Below are 24,400 nucleotides of genomic sequence, written 5' to 3'. Positions count from 1 at the left end.
GACTTGAGCCAAAGGCTGAAACTTAACTATCTGAGCCACCCAGGTGCCCCCAAATAATTCTCTTTCTTTCTTTCTTTCTATTTATTTGTCAGAGAGAGCATAAACAGAGGAAGAAGCAGGCTCTTTACCATGTGTGACTTGATCCCAGGACCTTGGGTCATGCCCTGAGCTCAAGGCAGACACTTAACTCACTGAGCGACCAAGGTGGCCCTGTTTACTTATTTTTTAATTTGGTTTCCTACTGGTAAAAAAGTCACACACATTTCATTTTTCAGCAAATCCTCAATAATCAGCATTGTTTCTGATTTATGTTAACTCTCAAATGTGATTTGTTTAGTGAAGGAGTAAATAAAGCCCTTATTTTTGTCCTGTGGCATTGGTTTCTTATATCAATAGAATGATAGAAATAGTCCAGTGAGAATTCTTGGAAATTTCTACTTTTCACTTTGAACTTCACCATATTTTAAATTATTTTATTCTCTCCAGTTTCAGAGAAATGCTTAACTCAGTTACTTGAACAACTGGTCTCATATCTGCCCAACCCTGCCAGGATTTCTTTTTGTATAAAAAGAGTTTTTCTCTTTTCTTCCAGTGACTCCTTCTACTTGGCTTCTAAGAACCCAAGAAATTCAGCCCTTGACTGTGCCCACCTTTTTCATGCCCTTCTATGTCTGATGCTTTAACCATAGGCTATTCCCTGTACTATTTAAAACCCGCTTCATCATCTCATGTGGCCTCTGTCAACAGCCCTCACTAAAATGTTTCTCAAAAAAGATTGATTTATCAATCACAAACCTCTCTCTTAGGGTTTATTCTGGCTAGCCTTTCTATTGCATTTGACTCTGAGGTTGTCCACTTGAGATACTTGAGGAAATCTTGACACTTAGTCTGTTTTGTTCTGTATCTTTTGATATTTCCTCTGGTTTTACCTTACATTTAAAATGTGAAGACATTTCTATCTTAAATACTAGTTGTTTTTTTTTTATTTTTTTTATAAACATATAATGTATTTTTATCCCCAGAGGTACAGGTCTGTGAATCGCCAGGTTTACACACTTCACAGCACTCACCATAGCACATACCCTCCCCAAAGTCCATAACCCCACCCCCCCCAAACGCCCTCCCCCAAGCAATCCTCAGTTTGTTTTGTGAGATTAAGAGTCATGTATGGTTTGTCTCCCTCCCAATCCCATCTTGTTTCATTCATTCTTCTCCTACCCCCTTAACCCCCCATGTTGCATCTCCACTTCCTCATATCAGGGAGATCATATGATAGTTGTCTTTCTCCTCTTGACTTATTTCGCTAAGCATGATACCCTCTAGTTCCATCCATGTCATCGCAAATGGCAAGACTTCATTTCTTTTGATGACTGTATAGTATTCCATTGTGTATACATGCCACATCTTCTTTACCCATTCATATGTTGATGGACATCTAGGTTCTTTCCATAGTTTGGCTATTGTAGACATTGCTGCTATAAACACTCAGGCGCACGTGCCCCTTTGGATCACTACGTTTGTATCTTTAGGGTAAATATCCAGTAGTGCAATTGCTGGGTCGTAGGGTAGTTCTATTTTCAACATTTTGAGGAACCTCCAAGCTGTTTTCCAGAGTGGTTGCACCAGCTTGTATTCCCACCAACAATGTAGGAGGGTTCCCCTTTCTCCACATCCTTACCAGCATCTGTCATTTCCTGACTTGTTAATTTCTGCAAAGAAGACATCCAGATGGCCAACAGACACATGTAAAAGTGCCCCACATAACTCGGCATCAGGGAAATACAAATCAAAACCACAATGAGGTATCACCTTACACCAGTAAGAATGGCTAAAATTAAATACTAGTTTTTTAAAAACTATTCTCACTCTGTCGAGCATCTACTTCATTGTTAATCTCTGTATAGAAATTCATTAACTGTGTTTTATATACACTAAGTTCTCAATGAATGTTTGTTTAATAGAATTGACTGAAGTTGATAGAAGGTCTTGATCCAAAACTTTGTTCTTCCAGATTTGAATCTATTGAGTGGGATTGGCATGACCAGCCCAAAATTAATTTCATAATAGATTAATATCTGAGTCAAGGAATCCTTCTTTTAAAAAAGATAAAGGCTGCAAGAGAAAAAAAAAAGCATTTTCTGTAAATATCCTACATTAAATAACCATACTGATTACCAGTTTTCATTAATGGAGTAAAGGAAATGTGAAGAGACATGGTAGAGGTAGTAAGGGCTTTATACAATAACATGTTGTTGTTACATGTATCACAATACTGAGTGATAAATCGTGGTTTAAAAGTACAATGTTGAATTAAATTAGGTGAATAAAATTTTGATACATTTTAAATCTAATTTTTAAAAATCCATAAAAAGTAGAGTCCCAGTCCTTTTACCATACCCCAAACACTTCCTTAAGTGATATATTTTTTAAAGATTTATTCATTTATTATTTGAGAGAGAGAAAGAGAGAGCATGGGTGGGGGGAAGGGCAGAGGGAGAGTGAGGAGAAAATCTCAAGCAAATTCTGCATTGGGTGTGGAGCCCAATGTGGAGCTTGCTCCCATGATCCTGAGATCATGACCTGAGCTGAAACCAAGAGTCGGACACCTAATCAACTGAGGCATCCAGGTGTCCCTCACTGATATTTTTCAAATATTCTGAGATCTGAAACGTTTCTAGAAATATAATTGTTTCTGTTTCTGGTATATTAATATTTCTTCTTCTAATCAAATTATATTACTATACCTCAGCCTTATATGGGTTCTTTGATATTTGTAGTTTCCAAATACATATGTACATATGGAGGTTCTAAAAGCCATCTTATAATCCTTATACAGATAAATACAATGTGTGTGGCTAGTAAGAGTTGTTTTATATATGGAAGAATAGAGAATTGGATGAAGGCAGTAAAGTGAGCACAGAAATCAGTCCCCAACCAAATCACAGGGCTAATTTAAATAAAGTCCATCAGTTATAACATGAGAACTGTCATAAATAGAAAGACTTTTTTTTTTTTTAAAGATTTTATTTATTTATTTGACAGAGAGAAATCACAAGTAGATGGAGAGGCAGGCAGAGAGAGAGAGAGAGAGGAGGAAGCAGGCTCCCTGCTGAGCAGAGAGCCCGATGCGGGACTCGATCCCAGGACCCTGAGATCATGACCTGAGCCGAAGGCAGCGGCTTAACCCACTGAGCCACCCAGGCGCCCTAGAAAGACTTTTTTGAAATATGTTTAAAAAATAGAAAGAAGCAATTTCAGAGGGATAGAGAAATCAGGATTCTCAAGTCAAAGCCTAGATTTCAGAAGAAAAATAGAACAATTTTAGGCCCAGAAACAACAAATACAATGAGAAAATAGAAGTCCTGGGGTATTAATGAATATAATTAAAATACTGTTTTTAAAAGAGCTGGCTCTGGTGGGCCCCAGACTTTCTCTCATATATGCTCAGTAGGTGACAGCAAAGATGATTGGTAACTCTTTCACAAAAGCACTGGTCCTAATTTCCAAGCACATGAGTAGAAGACTAGAAGCAGAGAAGTCTTGTTCTGCACCTTCACTAAAACAATGAGGGAAGGAATGAAAATGGAAAAATGACTAATGAGAGTATTTTCTTTCTGAATAATGAAGTGGTTTGCCATAGGGATCTACCAAAACAGATACTTGGAATCTAGAAAGAGAAAAGTACCCCAGTTGTTTAAGGACCTGAAAATTTAGGCACTTTGACAATGATAAGTCAGGGAACTTATACATTCTGTCACTTCAACCTCACATCACCACCATCTATACATTACTGTTAGTGATATGCTCCTATAATGGGGAGTTCAGTTTACCACCAATATACCATGATTTTCATTTGGGTGACAACAAATATTCCATGACTACTCTGATTCCCTGCCCCAAACCATTAGTATGACAAAATTCTGCACATATAAAACAGAGTCATCAAGCATTTGAAGGAACAGTCTAATGAAGAGCATCAAACTTATAGAACAAATATCAATGAAATGGTTAAGAGAGGAAACATTTTTTAAAAAATATAACTAATAACAGCCTCAATAAGATTCTACTCTAGATGATACTGATTCTATAGACAATTATCAAAATGTAAGAAAATCTTCTATGTATTTAAATCAAACCAGCTGGGACACCTGGGTGGATCAGTTGGTTAAGCCTTCGGCTCGGGTCATGATCCCAGCATCCTGGGATCGAGTCCTACATCGGGCTCCTTGCTTGGCAGGGAGCCTGCTTCTCCCTCTGCCTCTGCCTGCCTGTCTGCCTGTGCTTGCTCTCGCTTCTCTCTCAATGACGAATAAATAAATAAAATCTGAAATACTATTAAAAATAAATAAATAAATAAATAAATCAAACCAGAATATTTGGAGATTGGGGTTTTTTTGTTTGTTTTTTGTTAGAGTACAATGCCTTTGGGGCGCCTGGGTGGCTCAGTGGGTTAAGTCTCTGCCTTCGGCTTGGGTCATGATCTCAGGGTCCTGGGATGGAGCCCCACATCAGGCTCTCTGCTCAGCAGGGAGCTTGCTTCTCCTCTTCCTCTGCCTGCCTCTCTGCCTACCTGTGATCTCTGTCTGTCAAATAAATAAATAAAATCTTTGGAAAAAAAAAAAAGGATATAATGCCTTTAAAGAGAGAGACTTACATTAGTGAGTTAGAAAAGGGAATGTATAGGTTATTGAGAAAAAAATCTCAAATATCAAACATTTCTTTTCATTTTTTTTAAAAAGGATTTTATTTATTTAATTTACAGAGAGATAGAGAGCACAAGCGAGAAAAGGAACACAAGCAGGGAAAGTGGGAGATAAAGAAAGAGGCTTCTCACTGAGCAGGGAGCCCAATGTAGGGTTTGATGCCAGGACCCTGGAATCATGACCTGAGACAAAGGTAGATGCTTATCAGTTGAGCCACCCAGGCACCACAAACCATGTCTTTTCAAAATGTATAAAATGTTTTTTACAAAAGTCATAGTCATAAATACTAAAAGAGAAATAATAAAATGAAAAAATATAAAGCAAAATTTGGAAGCTATAATATCTGTGCAGAGAGAATACAGGAAAACAAATAAGAAAAAATTGTAGAAACAATTTCTCTAAGTTAAAAATAAGAAAAAGATTTTAATTTGATAGAGGTAAGTTCATTTATAGGTTTAATATTTTGATATAATTGCCTAAAAGAAGACAATTGAAGTTGTTGGTCATCAGTTTATATCACCTGGATTAAAAATATGGGCAGAATTGCTGAAATCAAATATTATGTGCAATATTTTCTTTATAATTATAACAATAAACAAAGTAGTTATATCTAAAATGTATCACACAAAAGAAATTTCATAGTAGCTTAATACACTGTAACATGATTGGAGATTATCTTATTAGACATACCTAGTTTTATGTCTATTTTATAGTGTTGAGGAATGATGGTACAGATAACATAGGTTGTGATGCACATTAACTACCTTAATTAATAATAATTAGATTTGATGGTGCAAAATTGCCTTATATCCAGGAAAAAATAGATTTGTAATAAGGTAAGTTTGTTTAAAAAAAAATGGAAACAAACATATGAAATGGCAAAAATAAATCTGATGCCCCAAATGCTCAAATTAGGATTTATTGCTGTTTTCAAATTAAGGTCTCTGAATTTTCAAAATGCAGAGCACTCAGTTTTCATCAGGAAATACAGATACATTGGGTAATTAATAAACAATGTAAAAACATTCTAGCAAAATCTATAAATATAAAGTAAATCCCTGTATAGTAACCTCTATCAATAGTTTAAAGCAGTATTTCTCTATCAATAGTTTAAAGCAGTATTTCTCAACCCTGACTGCACATTATCACCCTCTGGGGAGATTTAAAAAGTATCACTGCTGAAGACACAGTTCCAGATTTCTGATTGAATTGGCCTGAATGGCATCGTGGTACGGCAGTTTTCAGAAGCTCCCTAGGAGATTCTAATGTTCAACCAGGAATGAGAATCACTGGTTGGAATTAATAGTATAGATTATTGGTCAATATTAGCACATGTGTAAATATGTAAATAGATTTATTTTACCCTTAAAAATTTTTAGAAACAAGGTTTGGGAGGAACCTTACATGTTCCCTAACATCCATCCATCTATCTATCTATCTTTCTTTCTTTCATCTATCTATCTATCTTTTTTTTTTTTAAGATTTTGTTCCCTAACACATTTCTTTCTTTATTCTTCTTCTTTTTTTTTTTTAAAGATTTTATTTATTTATTTGACAGACAGAGATCACAAGTAGGCAGAGAGGCAGGCAGAGAGAGAGGAGGAAGCAGGCTCCCTGCTGAGCAAAGGGCCCATGTGGGGCTTAATCCCAGGGTCCTGGGATCATGACCTCAGCTGAAGGCAGAGGTTTTAACCCACTGAGCCACCCAGGCACCCCTCCCTAACATATTTCTACTTCTGCTTCAGATACCACTGATGATAAGAAACTCACAGTGCCTGGCACCCAGTAGTCAATTAAACAATTATTTGTTGACTTGTGAATTAAACTCCCTCTTGAAGTTACCAAATGCACCATTCCTTGTAATATTCTTCCTTTTTTATTTTAAAAGTAGAGAGGTCCTTTCCCATGGCATAATCAGTATGATCGCCATCCATAATTTCTATATGTGTTATGGCTCTATTAAAATAGGATATTATGTTTATACCCTATTTCATTTCTTTGGGATCCTCAATTACTTTGATTTACCTATATACTCATATTCATTATAACAACCGTCTCTCACTCACCTCCTATTTATCACTATAACTTCAGATTATGGAAAGAAGAAAAATGTGTTAATTAACAGAAGAAGCACAGATACTTTTGCACATGAAATAAAACTTACGTTAATTGGAAACACGTTGACTAATTTTTAAAATTCTCATTATGAATGTTTTTAATTTAAGGCATTTTGGAGGAAAGGGAAGCCATTGGCCAGTTGGAATGCCCTCCATTTCTCAAGGCCAACCATGTGTGGCCCCTACCTCTAGTGATTATAACAACTTGAGAAAAGAATTTAACCTTTCATGGTAAGGAAGCAACAGAAATGGAAAAATGAGATAGATAAGCCATAGACATTCTATACTATAGACTCAAAAATGATCCTATATTAGTTTGTGTGTGTGTATGTATGTGTATGACAAATTACCACAGCATAGATTTACTCATCTCATATTTCTCATGAATTAAGAGTCCAGGTACAGTTCACCAGTCTCCACTTAGTCTCACAAGGCTGCCATCTTGGTGTTGACCAGATTACATGAATGTCTGGAGACTTGACTGCGGAAGAATATACTTCTAATCTCATTTAAATTTTTGGCCAAAATTTATTTAGTTGTAGTTAATATGACTGAAGGCCCCCGGCCCCTTCTTGGCTGTCAGCTGGAATCTATCTTCAGGTTTTGGAGGCTGCCCACAGTTCTTTATTACATGGATTTCTTCAACTTGGTTGCTTACTTCAAGCCTATAAGGAGAGTATCTAACACCAGTTTGCTAAAATGGAGTCTTATATAAACTAATATTAATAGAATGATATCCTTTCCCTTTTGTCACACCCTGTTGGTTAGAAGATGGTCACAAGCCCCTTGCCCATTCAACAGGAGATTACAAAAAAAATGTGAACACTAAAGTGAGAATCGTTTGGGTGGCCTTAGGGTATGTTTGCCAGAGGTTCCAAAAACATAAGCTTACATTATCTATGTGGGGAGAGATGTTCATGCCGGATGGAGTATTAGAGGAAGTTTATAAAGACATAAAATCAGTAAATTCTTCCAATCTTCCCCCCTACATAAGCTAGAAAGAGTTTGCCTCTTGTGTAGTATACAAGGAAAGTCAGTAGGCCCTGGGGCACACTGTATTCCCTCTTCCCCGTTCCTTACACCCTTGAAATCTTACCCCCTCTGCATTATGCTGTTAAACTTTTGTCACTGATCAGTATGCATTTACTTTGATGAAACATGGGTAAATTATTATTCACAAAATAAAACACGATAAGCTAGATTAGGCTGTGGTTACAAATACCCCTTCTTAAGTTTTAGTGTATTAAAATAACAAAAACTTAAGTGTTGCTCATACTTCACATTTGTCAGGGCATTCTGCTTCCTGTCTTCTTACTATCTGGAAAGTTGCTGGTCTCCTGACACAGGAAAGAGTATATAGTAAGCTATTCACCTAGATTTCAAAATTTCTACTGAAGGAGGCACTACTTTTCTCTCTGTTGACTAAAGTAAGTCACATGGCCAATACTTAATTTCAAAATGGTGGATCATGAAAGAGAAGTACAAAGAGACAATATACTGCACTGGAGACTACTAAAGCAGGTGGAGGAGGGTGTTCCCAGTTAGAGATGCGAAGCCAGATCACCCCCAGTTTGGGAAGAAACAAACATATATATTTTCAGTGTTAAGCCAGCTGAAAACAAATTAATAATATATTTATTTACTTACATTAATCCTCTCCAGTGTTTAAATAGATAGATTAGGAAGCTCAAGAGCAAGGGACTTCCTTGTTTATAGCACCCTGCTCTTGTCTGCAGTCAAGGGTCCACTTGTACACTTGAAAGAAAATTTGGTATGATTTATATATGTGAAAATCTTGCTCTCAAACTTTATTCATTTCTCTTTAGAACTCAAGTATATCTCTTCTTCCTCAGTACACTACATCATTTTGCTCAACAGATGAATAATCCAAGAAAGACATACTTTATTTTTTGATTACTATTCTCCATAATTTTAATTTAAAGATAATATCATATATATGTTGTTATATGTATCTGCTCATACAGGAGTTTTGAGAATAACCAGAGGAGAACAGATAGGTAGATAGGATGGATGGATGGATAGATGGATGGATAGATAGTTAGATACATACATACATACATAAAGAGAATAAGAAGTATGCTAAGTAATAATATTATATATTATTCTTCCCCTAATTCATAGTAGAGTTGGAGAATGGCAGGTTTAAACAACCAAGATTTTCATTGGTGCTTCCCATTGGCATATCTGTATTCTTATTCTTCATTTCCTTTCTTTCATGTGTGATAGCACTTCAATTCATTATCAGCAAAACTAGGACTCAGGAAAAGAAATGTCATCTTAAAAGAATGATGTATTTTAGGATTAAAAAATAGGGAAGTTATGATATTCAAAATGATTATAATCAGTGAAACAAGTTAAAATGGTAAACATATATTTTTTTAAAGATTTTATTTTTTTTATTTGTCATAGAAAGAAAGAGAAAAAGAGAGACACCACAAGCAGGGGGAGTGGCAAGCAGAGGGAGAAATAGGCTGAGCAAGGGGCCTGATGTCAGACTGGATCCCAGGACCTTTAGATCATGACCTAAGCTGAAGGCATCTGCTTAACCAACTAAACCATCCAGTTGTCCCATGTGTAAATTATTTTAACTAGATAATGAAGATTAAGTGCTTTTTTTTTTTTAAAGATTTTATTTATTTATTTGACAGAGAGAAATCACAAGTAGATGGAGAGGCAGGCAGAGAGAGAGAGAGGGAAGCAGGCTCCCTGCTGAGCAGAGAGCCCAATGCGGGACTCGATCCCAGGACCCCGAGATCATGATCTGAGCCGAAGGCAGCGGCTTAACCCACTGAGCCACCCAGGCGCCCCGATTAAGTGCTTTTTAAAAATAAGATTTTTTTGTGCTCATTTTGGCAGCATATATACTAAAATCGATATAATTCAAAGATGAGCATGACCCCTGCTCAATATTGACATACAAACTCATGAAGCATTCTATATTTTTGTGACAATAGTTGACAATAATGTATTGTATACTTGAAATTTGCAGAGGATAGAGCTTAAATTGATCTTTTTCACCACACATGCTCACACACAATGGTGACTATGTAGAAATGATTATAGTGATATTTTACAATGCATACATATATTATACAACATTATGTTGTACACCAAATTTTTATGTAGCATTTTCTCTATCTATTAATAGGTGAGTTTTAGTGGATGCCCAGGGAGGACTAAACTTTCAGCTAGCTGTTTGGAGTGCTGATGCAACCAGCTCTCAATTCAACCCCCCTCCAGCAATTGTTCTCAACTGAGAAGATCTACCTTTCCTTAATCCATGTCCCCTATTCAGGGCAGTGTGTTTAATGATTGGTTTATAGGGGTACATGAAAGAGAACTCCCTTGTTTTAAGATAGGATGATTCTGTAAGATCATGCTAGTCCCAGCACTTCTCTTGTTTTTTCTCAGAGCACTTTCCAATGAACTCACTGTGTGAAAATCAGAGTCAGAGTTTGTTTCCCAGAGCAACTTCCAGTGATATGGATGTATAGTCAGACAACAAAAGCACATTCATTCACACCATGTATTTTTACAAATCTGTCTTCTGAGAACAGTCTCACAGTTAATACCTCTTGTGGTCCAAAATGAAAGCACTTAGAGATGTTCATGTACATTCTAAGGAATTCCTTTTGACCTTCCCAAAAGGAAGAATTAACAATTAGAGATATAATCTCTGCAGCCTTACTTGTAATTTCTAGAAAATTATCTGATGACAAGACTAATGGCTTCTTCTAGGGTTGGGAAAATAGCAGATTCTTCTGTTCAAATAGAATGTGTCTGAACCAGTTTGGGAACAGCCAGTAACTAATCTATGGCTCAGATTTCTAGGTAGATATGTAGATGAATTCCTATTACTACAAAAAAATTCTTCTTTGAAAACTTGTAGCATCAAGTGCAATGGAGAGTCCAGGTAGCTCTGCATTATCAGCTGTGTATCTAGGTTCCACGGGCAGATTATGAAGTTTATGTCTGCCTTACATTTTTAGTGTTTTGGAGTCAAGATGCTAGACTGGAATGAGTATAAAACAAAATAAACTATTTCCCTTTGGTTTTGCCTAAACTACTATGTATAGCTAAGTGGTTCTTTTTATTTTATTTTATTTTTTTGCTTTTAAAAAATTATGTGACACGCAAATTCGTGAAGCGTTCCATATTTTAAAAAAAAATTATGTATTTATTTATCTTTTAGCTAAGTGGTTCTTAACTAGTGCTTTTGCCCATAGAGGACTTTTCAAATTATCTGGAGACCCTTTCTTTTGTCTCAACTCTAAAGAGAGGAATGCCATTAGCATCTAGTGGATAGAGACCAGGAATGTTGCTAAACATCCTGCAGTGAACAGTGCAGACCTTCTAAACTAAGAATTATGTGCTCCAAAATGTCAGTTGGTCAAGAAACCCTGCTGGAAGGCAGTGCTAATTAAGGAGGGATCAGAAATACTCCACTTCTTCCACAGAAAACTACTAAATTAGTCAATTTCTTTAAATGTGGCACCATCCTGTAAATATGACCATGGCTTATCTTGCTTCTTTCTTTCTTATGCTACAGATTTCCAGAGGTCATAGAGCATTTCAAGATTTTTTAACATCAGCACCTGAAAGAAAAATGAAAATTCTAGAAATGCATAATAACATGTTGATCGCATGTTTGATGGCTTATGGTGTTTAAGTTTTATACACACACACACACACACCCCTAAGTATATATCTATTTAATTTATCCTTTTGTTCTTTTGTGCATTAGAATTACGAGAAAGTGAAATCTTGGACATCAGATAATAGTGTTGACAATGTGACCTCTGTGAAAATAAGACTACACATTTTTCCAGCAGTCTTTTCTTGTAAAAAATGTTGTTGGACTGCTGCTCTAACACTTCAGTTCACACATTTTTATTGTGCTTACTATAGATACTATTATGGAGATTGGACAGAGTAGTGCATCATTCCTGCCTGGACAACTTATATTTTTCTACATGTCTAACCACTTAGAATTATGACTTACTGGGGACCTGTGTGGCTCAGTGGGTTAAAGCCTTTGCCTTCGGCTCAGGTCATGATCCCAGAGTCCTGGAATGGAGGTCCGCATTGGGCTCTCTGCTCGGCAGGGAGCCTGCTTCCTCCTCTCTCTGCCTGCCTCTCTGACTACTTGTGATCTCTGTCAAATAAATAAATAAAATCTTTAAAAAAAAATTGTGACTGGGGCACCTGGGTGGCTCAGTGGGTTAAGCTGCTGCCTTCGGCTCAGGTCATGATCTCAGGGTCCTGGGATCGAGTCCCGCATCGGGCTCTCTGCTCAGCAGGGAGCCCGCTTCCCTCTCTCTCTCTCTCTCTGCCTGCCTCTCTGCCTACTTGTGATCTCTCTCTGTCAAATCATTAAATAAAATCTTTAAAAAAAAATTGTGACTTACTTATGTGCTTAAACAAACTTAAAATGTATTTACTATTTTATAATCTGTTTTTAGGTAAATAAAAAGGAGACTTGACTTTTCTGGCTTAAGTCACTAACACCATAAGATGAAGCTTAGAGAAGTTAATTTAAGCATAGATTTTTTTTTTAACTTTTTTTGTAAAATGCTCCTTGCAGAAGGTTAACTGATCAACCAGCTAGTCAGATCAAATCAAAAAAATTTGATTTTTTTATTTAGCTAAAGAAGTAATCAAGACTATAAACCTTGTGATAATCTGTTTGTCATTAGTTAGATGGTAACACTTGAAGTTGTTAGTCTAACTATTACAGAGACTAAAGACAAAGACCCAAACTCAGATTTAAAGGTTGATTCTCTCCCAGGATTTAAACCTACCCCTGCCATTTTCACAACAAGTCATGATACTGTGACCTAGATTCTATTTGTCATCAGGAGTCTGATATTCTTCCTTACGAAATTTACATTGTCCGCAAAAGAAGATAAGAATATTTGTTAAAAAGATTATCAAAGATAGTATAAAAAGTCCCCTGAATGATTCTATGTCACCCCTTTTAATAGTCTGCAAAGTCTTGATTTTCAAGTTTTGTGTTGTTTTTCTCAAGCTTGGAAAAGGCAGGCCCTCCAAAGACAGGAGGAGACTTTGGTTTGAACAAAAGATATACTTATGGATAGTCAGGTAAAGGTGTCAAGTCCCCTGAGAAGGGCAATGGAAGAAAGCTCAATCTGTCAGGAATTTATAGAAGGAGCATCTGGGTCATCTTACTTCAGGGGGAAGTTCCTTTAGCCAGGTTCTAATAGGTTCCAGTCTCTGGGTCTATAATTATTGCAAGTGCTAGCAGAAAAACACTTGAGAGTCATCTTATTTCCACTGAAGGCCAACAGCAGATCCTAATAATAAAAAATAGACACAGAATATCCAGATTGCTTATGTTAAGATATCAGCTCTACCACTTGCTAGCTATATAGAGTGACAAATATACTAAAGCTTTATCTGTAAAACTTGAAAATAACAGTACATCTGTGCTTGTTGTAAAGACTGAAAGGGTTAATGTTTGTAGCAATAACATTCTGAATGTTAGCTACAATAAGGTAAATATTTTAGCCTCAAATAGCCTTTAAAATTAGAGAAATCAAATATGCTTTCATTTTCACAAATTTGCTTGAATTTTGTGTGAGTATAGGCAGTAAAAGTATTCTAGTTAGTATTTTACTCAAGGAACATTTTAAGAGTTGTCAAACTTAGCTGTTTTTCCACATATAAAATGAACTAGAGGTCAGGCTCTAATCATACCTCAAATAAAGTTAGTCCAAATTAAATAGAACCTAATTATTTAGCATGTTTAAAAAAATAAAAGGATGAGAATATATAAAGTGAAGTCAAATGTGAAAGTTATCTCCAAATCGCAGAAAAATGAAATTGGACCATTTCCTTACACCACACACAAAAATAGATTCAAAATGGATTAAGGACCTCTATGTGAGAAAGAAATCCATCAAAATCCTTGAGGAGAACACAGGCAGCAACTTCTTCGACCTCAGCCGCAGCAACATCTTCCTAGGAACATCGCCAAAGACAAGGGAAACAAGGGCAAAAATGAACTATTGGGATTTCATCAAAATCAAAAGCTTTTGCACAGCAAAGGAAACAGTTAACAAAACCAAAAGACAACTGACAGAATGGGAGAAGATATTTGCAAACGACATATCAGATAAAGGACTAGTGTCCAAAATCTATAAAGAACTTAACAAACTCAAACCCAAAGAACAAATAATCCAATCAAGAAATGGTCAGAGGACATGAACAGACGTTTCTGCAAAGAAGACATCCAGATGGCCAACAGACACATGAAAAAGTGCTCCATATCACTCGGCATCAGGGAAATACAAATCAAAACCACAATGAGATGTCACCTCACACCAGTCAGAATGGCTAAAATCAACAAGTCAGGAAATGACAGATGCTGGCGAGGATGCGGAGAAAGGGGAACCCTCCTACACTGTTGGTGGGAATGCAAGCTGGTGCAACCACTCTGGAAAACAGCATGGAGGTTCCTCAAAATGTTGAAAATAGAACTGCCCTATGACCCAGCAATTGCACTACTGGGAATTTACCCTAAAGATACAAACGTAGTGATCCAAAGGGGCACGTGCACCCGAAAGTTTATAGCAGCAATGTCCACAATAGCCAAACTATGGAAAGAACCTAGATGTCCATCAACAGATGAATGGATCAAGAAGATTTGGTATATATACACAATGGAATACTATGCAGCCATCAAAAGAAACGAAATCTTGCCATTTGTGACAACATGGATGGAACTAGAGCGTATCATGCTTAGCGAAATAAGTCAAGCGGAGAAAGACAACTATCATATGATCTCCCTGATATGAGGGAGTGGTGATGCAACATGGGGGCTTAAGTGGGTAGGAGAAGAATCCATGAAACAAGATGGGATAGGGAGGGAGACAAACCATAAGTGACTCTTAATCTCACAAAACAAACTGTGGGTTGCTGGGGGGAGGGGGGGTGGGAGAAGGGGGGTAGGGTTATGGACATTGGGGAGGGTATGTGCTTTTGGGTAAATTGGAAGGGGAGATGAACCATGAGAGACTATGGACTCTGAAAAACAATCTGAGGGGTTTGAAGTTGCGGGGGGGGGGTGGGAGGTTGGGGTACCAGGTGGTGGGTATTATAGAGGGCACAGCTTGCATGGAGCACTGGGTGTGGTGAAAAAATAATGAATACTGTTTTTCTGAAAATAAATAAATTGGAAAAAAAAAAAAGAAAATATATTTCTTCTAAAAAAAAAAAAAAAAACAGAAAAACCTCTGGCCTTGGGATTAAATGGAGAAAATAAAAGGATTACATTTTTCAGTGCGTTCATGGATATCATTATGAAGAAGTTCAGGATAAAATTCTAAATAGGCTCAATAAGAATTTACATAAGTCATAAATAATGCACCAAAGGAATTATGGATATTTGGGTTTCATAATTACATTCTAGGATTTTTTTTAAGGAAAATTGCTTTAAAGGAAATGATAATTCTCGTACCAAAGTAATCTTTATTGCTCCTGTTAGAGATAAAATAATATCCTAGTTGGATTATTTTAAATGAGCAGGATGATTATCACATACATAGAAATTATTAGTGGATATTAGACTCCACAGTATAATAGAATGGTGAATTTGAATTAGAGTCAAAGTGAGTTTTGCTTCTGTATAGCTATATGGGTGTAAGCAAGGAGATTATTTTCTATGAAATTTTGCAGATATATAGTGAATAATAATTCCTGTCTTTACTTTACAAATTTAATTTAGACTAGATGAAAACAAATTTATATTTTTGAAAACATTAAAACTATATCTAATATAGATAATAATAATTATTATTATTATTATTATTATTTTGCCTCAATTAATCAGGGAGATCAGCCAACTTGTTCATCACCATGGTCATTTTAAAACAAATACATGCATCCTAGAATACTTATGATAATTTAAAAGTAGTTACGGCTGACAGAGATTGATCTGATTGACCTCATGTAATTCAGGTTTTAGTGAACTGAGAAAATCTTTTTGAAAGTTTTGAAGTTTAAAGTTTAATTTTTTTAAGTTCCTTCATGACCTGACAATGTATAATTCAAAATTTAGACATTTTAGTGTAACATCAACTGGTTGAGGAATAAATGATAAGGGAATATTGGGGTGGTGTATACTAATGGATAAACTATGTCTTAAAAATATGGACCATTTTTGGAAATGAGATTTCAGTTCACTCAGCTTAATGTTAACAAATATAAATTGCCTAGTTTTCTAAACATATTCCAGTGATTTTGATAAGGTTAACTTCTTGTACATGATTATTTCACAAGAAAGAGAAATCATCAAAAACATGCTTAACAGTTCATTTTCAAGTAAAACCAAGAAGACAAAATTTTGTTTGTGGAAAACCAAAAGTAATACTAATTCACTGAGGGCACCTGGGTGACTCAGTGGCTTAAAGCTTCTGCCTTTAGCTCAGTTCATGATCCCAGAGTCCTGGGTTGGAGCCCCACATTGGTCTCTCTGATCATCAGGGAGCCTCCTTCCTCTCTCTCTCTTTGCCTGCCTCTCTGCCTACTTGTGTTCTCTCTCTCTCTGTCAAATATAATTAAAATCTTTAAAAAATATATTATTTCACTGAATTAGTCCTAAGAATGAGAAGCAATTTAGTCTACAAAAAATTTGTGAATTCTTTCTTCAAACAGTTCTACTTTCCTAACACTTTGTAATACAAGCATTTTTATTATTGCATACATAAAGAAAATATTTTTATTTTTCTGCTCCAAGATTTTAAAATAATCTCTTCCTCAGTGAAGTAGACATGTTCAATCACTTTGTTCTATTCTCTTGACACCTTTGTGAGTGTAGATATCAGGGTCTCTGCAGAAGAGACACATGCCACTATAGCCTTGATTCATACTTAACTAATCTGTTTTGCTGTCTATAGATTTGGAATTTGTACTGAGAAAATAGTAATTCTGTGTAGACTGTATCAGCACTAGAATGAGCATTTGGCCAAAGAAGCAGAGAAAGAAAATAGAGAGGAAGAGGGAGAGAGAGAGAGAGAGAATAAAACAAACAAACAAACAAACAAAATCAGAATCAAACTCAGAGCATGGCAGAGAAAAGAAACCCTGTAGCTCTAGGGAGATTATTGTTTTGGTAGATTCCAGTTTTGTGCAAGTCCCAACTATACTTTCTGCTCTTGGTTAAACACAGTACATTATTGTTCCCTTATATTAATTATCTTTTTCCTTTTAAGCCAGTAGGAGTAAATTTTCGGTACTTTTAACAAACTAACTTGCCTCTGTAATGAAAATATACTAAATTTGCAATTGAAGAAGTTGTACTGAACCTAAGAAGAGGATTCACATGTCCAATGATTATTTGTCATTGACAAAAGGAGGACTTAACTTTTTAAATTCAAACTTATTTTTATATTTGTGCATTCTCTCTACCTTCATATTATTTTTCTGTTTAGATCCCCCTATTTTCTTTATCTTCCCACAGACCCACCGGATCTCACATAGCCTAAAGTATAGGCTAGAGTATAGAGTATAACACTGTGCACATTAGCAAAGATAAAGTCTTATATTTTGGTGAGGAAAAATAAGCCCAAATTAAAAAAAAAAAAAAAAAAAACTGAAAATACTTTGTAAGTCTTCAATTAGAACAATACAGTTTTCAGAATAAATATTTTTTAAATAGAGAGTTTTTAATTGCCCATAGCAATATAACATTCCTGGAGGACGTAGTGTTGCATTCTTACCATTATTTCTGGGCAGGGGAGCTCTTTGAAATGTAAGAAATTATATACGATGTATAGCTTGTTAAGTTCTAACAGGAAAAAGAGAACAGAGATAGGATTCATTCATTCATTAACAGTTCTTAACCAATTTTCTTACAAGGGAAGACTACAGATTTAGTGTATAAGGAACAAAATCTAGCCAACAAGCATTTTTAGCACCTTACAATTAAGATCAAAGCCTTCTAAAAATCCAGCTGTGAATTTCTTTTAATTAGCTCGTTACTCAGTCTAACACGTATTGCAAGTATTCCTTCTTGAATAACTTCCTTGAATAATGCAGCTGGGAGTACAGTCAGTTGAGCATTGATGCAGCTGGGTAGCTGAAAAGATGAAAATCAAATGTGAATTCTGATGAAGTAATTTCATTTTGAGCCTTTCATATTTCTTCCCCCCTAAATTAAAAAGAAATGAAACCTCAAGTTCAGCTGGTTCACTGCCTACTCCATGCCAATTCACATTTTCAGATAATAAGAGTATTTTGCCCAAAATGAATACTAAACACAAAATTCTATTTTCTCACCTAATGGTGAGATTTTTTTTTTTTTTTAATATATGGAGGCTTTGGTAATTTTCTATGATAATATAATAGCTGACCTGCTTTGCAAAGGGATGTGAACCTGTTATTATTGCTAATATTTTATAATGTTGCTGTAATTTCTCATTATGAGATATTATCTTTCTTAAAAACATTCACTTATACCGTGTTCAATTTCAATAAGAATTCATTGTGAAATAACTATAATGATTACTCTAGGATAATCTTTTCATTGTGAGATCTTGGTAACTTCACAGGCATTTTTTAAAACAAACTTATAATGCAATGAATGCCTTCAGGAACTTAATCAGATGATAACATCATAATTTCAAGTAATATATCCATGAAATCTAATAATGCAACGAAAATATCTTTTTGTCTTAGTTATATGTATGAGAACATATTTTAATTACATGTAGATTTTAGTTTTAGCTATCATTTGGTATTAATATATTTATGCATATTAGACTTTATTTTTTAAAATTTTTAAAAAGATTTTATTTATTTATTTGACAGACAGAGATCACAAGTAGGCAGGGAGGCAGGCAGAGAGAGGAGGAGGAGGAAAGCAGGCTCTGTGCTGAGCAGAGAGCCCGATGCGGGGCTCGATCCCAGGACTCTGGGATCATGACCTGAGCTGAAGGCAGAGGCTTTAACCCACTTAGCCACCCAGGTGCCCCACATATTAGACTTTAAATTTTAGAGTATAAAAACTTATTTTTTCATTTCATTAACATATTTATTTATTTATTTATCCAACATATATTTATTGAAGACACATTAGGTGTCAGGCCATATGTTAAATATGATATAGAGAAATAAGTAGTACAAAGGAAATAAATATAGAAATAAATAATACAAGTGCTGGCTTTTATATCCCCAGTTTTTTAGAGAAAGAGAGACAATCTTATAAACAAAAAAAGTCTACATACCTAGCAGATTGACTAAAAACAAAATGAAACAAAATGCTGGCAAAGATGAGAATAGATGGAATCACTTACTCATAGTTGGTGGGAAAACAACATAGTTCGACCACTATAGAAAATTTTTTTGACAGGTTCTGATAAAAGTAAGCATGCAACTACCAGATGACTTAATATTTATATTCCTGAGGATTTATCCCAGAAAAATGAAAACTTGTGTTCAAACAAAAATCTGTACACAGATGTTCATAACAGTTTTAGTCATAATAGCCAAAAGTTAGAAACAACTGATATGGCCTTCAAAAGGTAAATGGTTAAACAAACTGTGGTCATACATCCATGGAATATCATATATATCCATAAAGGAACTAGCTTCTGATCCATGTATAAACTTGAATGAAGGGGGCCTGGGTGGCTCAGTGGGTTGAAGCCTCTGCCTTCAGCTCAGGTCATGATCCCAGAGTCCTGGGATCGAGCCCCGCATCGGTCTCTCTGCTCGGCAGGGAGCCTGCTTCCTTTCCTCTCTCTCTGTCTGTCTGCCTCTCTGCCTGCTTGTGATCTCTGTCTGTTAAATAAATAATTAAAAAACAAAAAAACAAAAAAACAAAAAAAGATACTTGAGTGAACCTCCAACTAATTATAATGAAAATATCCAATTTCCAAAAATTACAAACTGCCTTTTTCTATTTACATAATATTTCTGAAAAAATAAAGTTATTAAACCGAGAACAAATTAGTGGTTGTCAGTGAGAGGAGGTAGGTATGCTGAGAGAGACTTGTGATAAACTGTTCACAATCTTCACTTGGGTAGTGAATATATGAACATGGGCATGTGGTAAAATTGCATCAAGCTAAATACACACATTCAAGTGAGTAAAAATAAAAGTGGTGAAGTCTAAATAACTTCAGCAGAGTGAACAAATTTCAGTATTTTAGTTGTGATATTATATACTGGTTTTGTAAAACATTACTCGGGGGAAATTGAGTAAAGTATACAGGGAAACTCTTTGTATATTTCTTACAACTGCACTGAATATGCAATTATGTCAAAAATTTCAATTAAAATAGTACAATGAAATGTGAGTGCTTCTTTCACAGGAGAAAGAACTGCAACAACATATAGTAGAACTGCAACAATCTAACACATGAGTGCAAGGCAAAGATCTTCATTTTTTTTTCTCCATTGCTGATTAATTTATTGATTCATCCATTCATTCATTCAATATGTATTATTGAGCATGAAGTTTGCTCTGGGCACAGATTATATAACAGTGAATGAAGCATACAAACATTCTTGGGAGATAGAATTATCTCAAAGAGTGAAATACAGAGCATATTACATTGTGAAATGTTACATGAAGAGAAAGTAAGTGTGAATTGGGGAAGAAAAAGAAGGAGGGATGATGTGGGGTAGTTGGTAAATGTTTTGACATTTATTCTGAATGGAAAGGGCAATTAGAGAAAAATATTATTTTATATTATTTTTGTTTATGTTTTGAAAAATAGTATAACTACATAAAGTACAAATATCATATCTTTAAAGTAAATTTTATTGAAATTATTGTTCAGTCAGTCAACACCAGTGTAAGAAACAAAATCTCCTACTACCCTCTGGTCACAGATAGCCTAGCAGAAAAACATATGAACAAATAAAAATAAAATTAACTCTTTTAATGCAGAGGTTATCTTGTGAATCCAGAGCCAAAAGATTTGTTTTTTTTTTTTTTTTTAAAGATTTTATTTATTTATTTATTTGAGAGAGAGAGACAGTGAGAGAGAGCATGAGCGAGGAGAAGGTCAGAGAGCGAAGCAGACTCCCCATGGAGCTGGGAGCCCGATGTGGGACTCGATCCCGGGACTCCAGGATCACGCCCTGAGCCGAAGGCAGTCGTCCAACCAACTGCGCCACCCAGGCGTCCCCAAAAGATTTGTTTTTGAACACTGGCTCCATCTCTAGCTTTTCACATGGCCTTCAATATTTTAATTTATTGAAGTGAAAATAATGAACTTAGTTTATAGGATGTTATGAATGTCAGAGATAATAAAAGTGACTGAAAGTTATAAAGATGTGTATACAATAAAGTTAGTTTTAGAAAGTTTGCTTTGCTTAACAATTACAAGTCTTTCCTTTTAAGGAGTTTTATCATTTGCAAGTTAAATATTGAGATATTCTAAGTTCCCTGTTTAATTCTTAGGCTCTCCTGGTAATTCAGGCTCACTTAATTGGTTTTCATTCATACCAATTTTCAACATCAATTTAATAAAACGACTTTCTCCAGGCATGTTGTTATAATTGACAGGTTTTAATGATACGCCTTTTTAAAAAATGTACTGATTATATGTAACCAAAGTTTTATAAAGTTATGTATTTTCCCCAAACAACCAGTACTCATATCCCTAAAAAACATGTGGTTTTCAAATAAAATGTATCATGTTCTATGTTAAATTTCTGTTACTTTTTTCCCCACCTTCAGAGGTTTGGTTTCCCAGTGAGAGGATGAATGTAAATAATTTGTTAAGTTTACTTATAAAAATCATTAAAATTGATTAACCTTTCTTAGTCATTTCAATTTCATTCATGTGATAAGATTTGTTTCTGTTATTCTATTTTGCACATGTTATATACTTCACAGTTTTCTTTCAGAACACAGTACTAACATAATGGCTCTGTTTTATTTCTGATTTATGATTTACTTAAAACTTTCTCTCTTTCAACAAACTGTGACAATCTGATTTTTACTGAATTTTCCATTCAAACTGAAAAGGATAGTGCAACCAAGAGCCTGCAATGTTTATTATATTTATCTAGAATCATGGATAAATATTGAGTAGTAAAATGTATCTAGTGAGTTTTTTCCTGCTAAACAACTTTTTAAATTAGACTTGGTTTATTTTCTGTGTAAAATTGAAAAGCACACTTGGTGGTATTGATAGCAATTTAAAACAGATACCAGCAATTCAAAATAAGGGCTCATAATGGCAGAGAGTAATTGGATTCTAATCTTTTAGCAAACAATTATCAGGTGGCTACTATGTGTTGGGCACAGTGAGTAATAAGAAAATGGGGAAGCCAATACCCCAAATAATAATTGATCTTTGATTGTTTTATTTCATAGGTCCTGAAATAAGCCAATCTTCTCATGCTTTTATTATTTGCATGAAATCAAATTAAAGCAAATACTTTTTGTCAACTTGCTTTCCCATAAATTATTAAAGACAAAAAAAGTATGAATTTTAAGTATATTCAGAATTTCCTTATGTACTTGATTCATTTCTTCAGATTAATTCTGTGCATAAGGCAAAGAAGAATGAAGACTAAGTCATTTCCCATTCAAAACGGTAATCATTTTATTTCCAATAGTTATATCGTTTTAAGAGTTGTTTACTCTTGATGAATGAATTTAAGTAGAACCTGAGAGAGGAAAAAGAATTTGAAAATTAGATTCGTTATATTTCAATTAAGTGACAATTTTCTTCAGCACTTGATAAAGATGTATTCAAACAGCTTCAAACAATGTTAACCACAATTTTTAAACACAATCTTTAGACTCACAATTAAATAGTGACAGAATTTCTTTTCAATTTAATAGTATAATTTTTAAAACATTCCCCAAAAGTTTGTATTCATTCTATATAAATAAAAGAATTATACATGTGAGGACTGACCTCTCTTCTTTTCAAAAATCAGATCAAAATGTATAGATCACATACACCAATGAACACATTTCTCTCAATTATTGCAGTAGACCTGCCAAAAAATTTATTATCCTATATTATTCTTTTCTGGATAATTTTAGAATTGCAGTCACATACAAAGCCCTCTTCTAATGGAAATTTCTGAGACTAAATAAGGAAGTGACAATTAGAGTTTGTTTACACTTAAGTTATCATGTTTGTGTTGTATCTCCATTATCTTGTTCACAGGGATAGACTCCAGACTAAAAGGCAGCCAATATATAATTGTGTACCGTCTAGACAGAAAGCTATGTGGTGGTGGACAGCAAGATTCCACTCAATCTGATTTCCCTGGAGAGGTTATTTGACTGCCTATCATGGCCAAATAAGACTTATTATGATTGTAATTTGGAGAAAAATATTTTAGTTTGGCACTGTTATATTGTGTGTGTATGTGCGTGTGTGCATATATGTGTGTGTCTTAGGTTAGGTTAGGTTATAATCCATATGAGTTCATTTGCTCCAATGGGCTACTTTTATCCCTTAGGATAGTCAGTGTGTAATCAGACAACCTCACTTGAGACATGTTACTTTAAGCTTTTCAAGTTACCAAACTACAGAGGAACTCTTGCTAATTAACATAGTAAATGTCAAGATTTTCTTGTAAAAATATTGCAATCTACATTTTGCCGATTGGCTTAAGTAGTCTTAGACACTCTTGGAAAGAGACGCTTCTTGTGATAAATAAATCCTCTCAGTGTCACCTCAATTTCTGGCAGTTACTGCAGTAAACATTCCATGTAAGCTTCCACACAGTTTATAATGATCAATATTCTACCAAATTTGATCTATGTTTTATTCAGTTTAAGAAAGAATATGAGCAAACTATATCATACATCAAGAATTTACAGCCACATTTTGCCGAATGGTAATCTGTGAGACACATTTTCGGTCAGGGTTAAGTTGTTGTTGTTTTAAATATGCTCAAGTATGGTTTTTGTTTTTGTTTTTTTGTTTTTTTTTTTTGTTTGTTTTTTGTTTTTCTTTAAGGATTCTATTTATTTATTTGAGAGAGAGAGAGAGAGAACAAACAAGGTGGGGGGGTAGAGGGAGAAGCAGACTCCCCACTGAGCAGAGAACCCCTGAGGGACTGGGGCTGATCCTCTGATCATCACCTGAGCTGAATGAAGGCAGATGCTTAATGGGTTGAGCCACCCAGGCTCCAAATTTGCTTAAATATGTTAAGAAAATATCAGCTAAACCAAAGTTAAATAAGTTAATTTGTTGTAGGACAACAGAGAACACTTAATATACTAAAGAATACTGTGACTTTCAAAACAGATGCTCTACAGTGTATACATTATTCAAACTCAGGAAAACACACACACACAGTGGGGAAAGATAAGATGGCAGGATATCAGGAGTACTTACATATGACAAGCTATATCTAGTTTCTAGTTTATCAGTTCTCAACAAGGCCATATGCTACATTTATAAATAAAGAAAAAACAAACTGGTTTTATATTTCCATTTGCCCATATTCATTATACTTTTTAAATCTTTATTGTCAAGGAACACAATGGCTTGCTTAGGTTAGGGTGATTGACCACCATTGTCTTTATCAATTACAGAAGGATTTTGTTAAGCT

The 24,400-nt window shown here is 35.0% G+C and overlaps 1 non-coding gene across 1 annotated transcript; it reads left to right on the top strand.

The window, feature by feature from the left end:
- Nucleotides 1-9,681: 9,681 nt before the first annotated feature.
- Nucleotides 9,682-9,785, top strand: LOC122911020. The gene has a single exon (XR_006385362.1). It is a non-coding gene; the product is annotated as a U6 spliceosomal RNA (small nuclear RNA).
- Nucleotides 9,786-24,400: the final 14,615 nt, after the last annotated feature.

The sequence above is a fragment of the Neovison vison genome, chromosome 6, assembly GCF_020171115.1.
Source record: "Neovison vison isolate M4711 chromosome 6, ASM_NN_V1, whole genome shotgun sequence".
Classification (NCBI taxonomy): Eukaryota; Metazoa; Chordata; class Mammalia; order Carnivora; family Mustelidae; genus Neogale; species Neogale vison.
The sequence above is the reverse complement of the archived record's forward strand: the minus strand, read 5'-3'. Positions and strand labels throughout refer to the sequence as shown.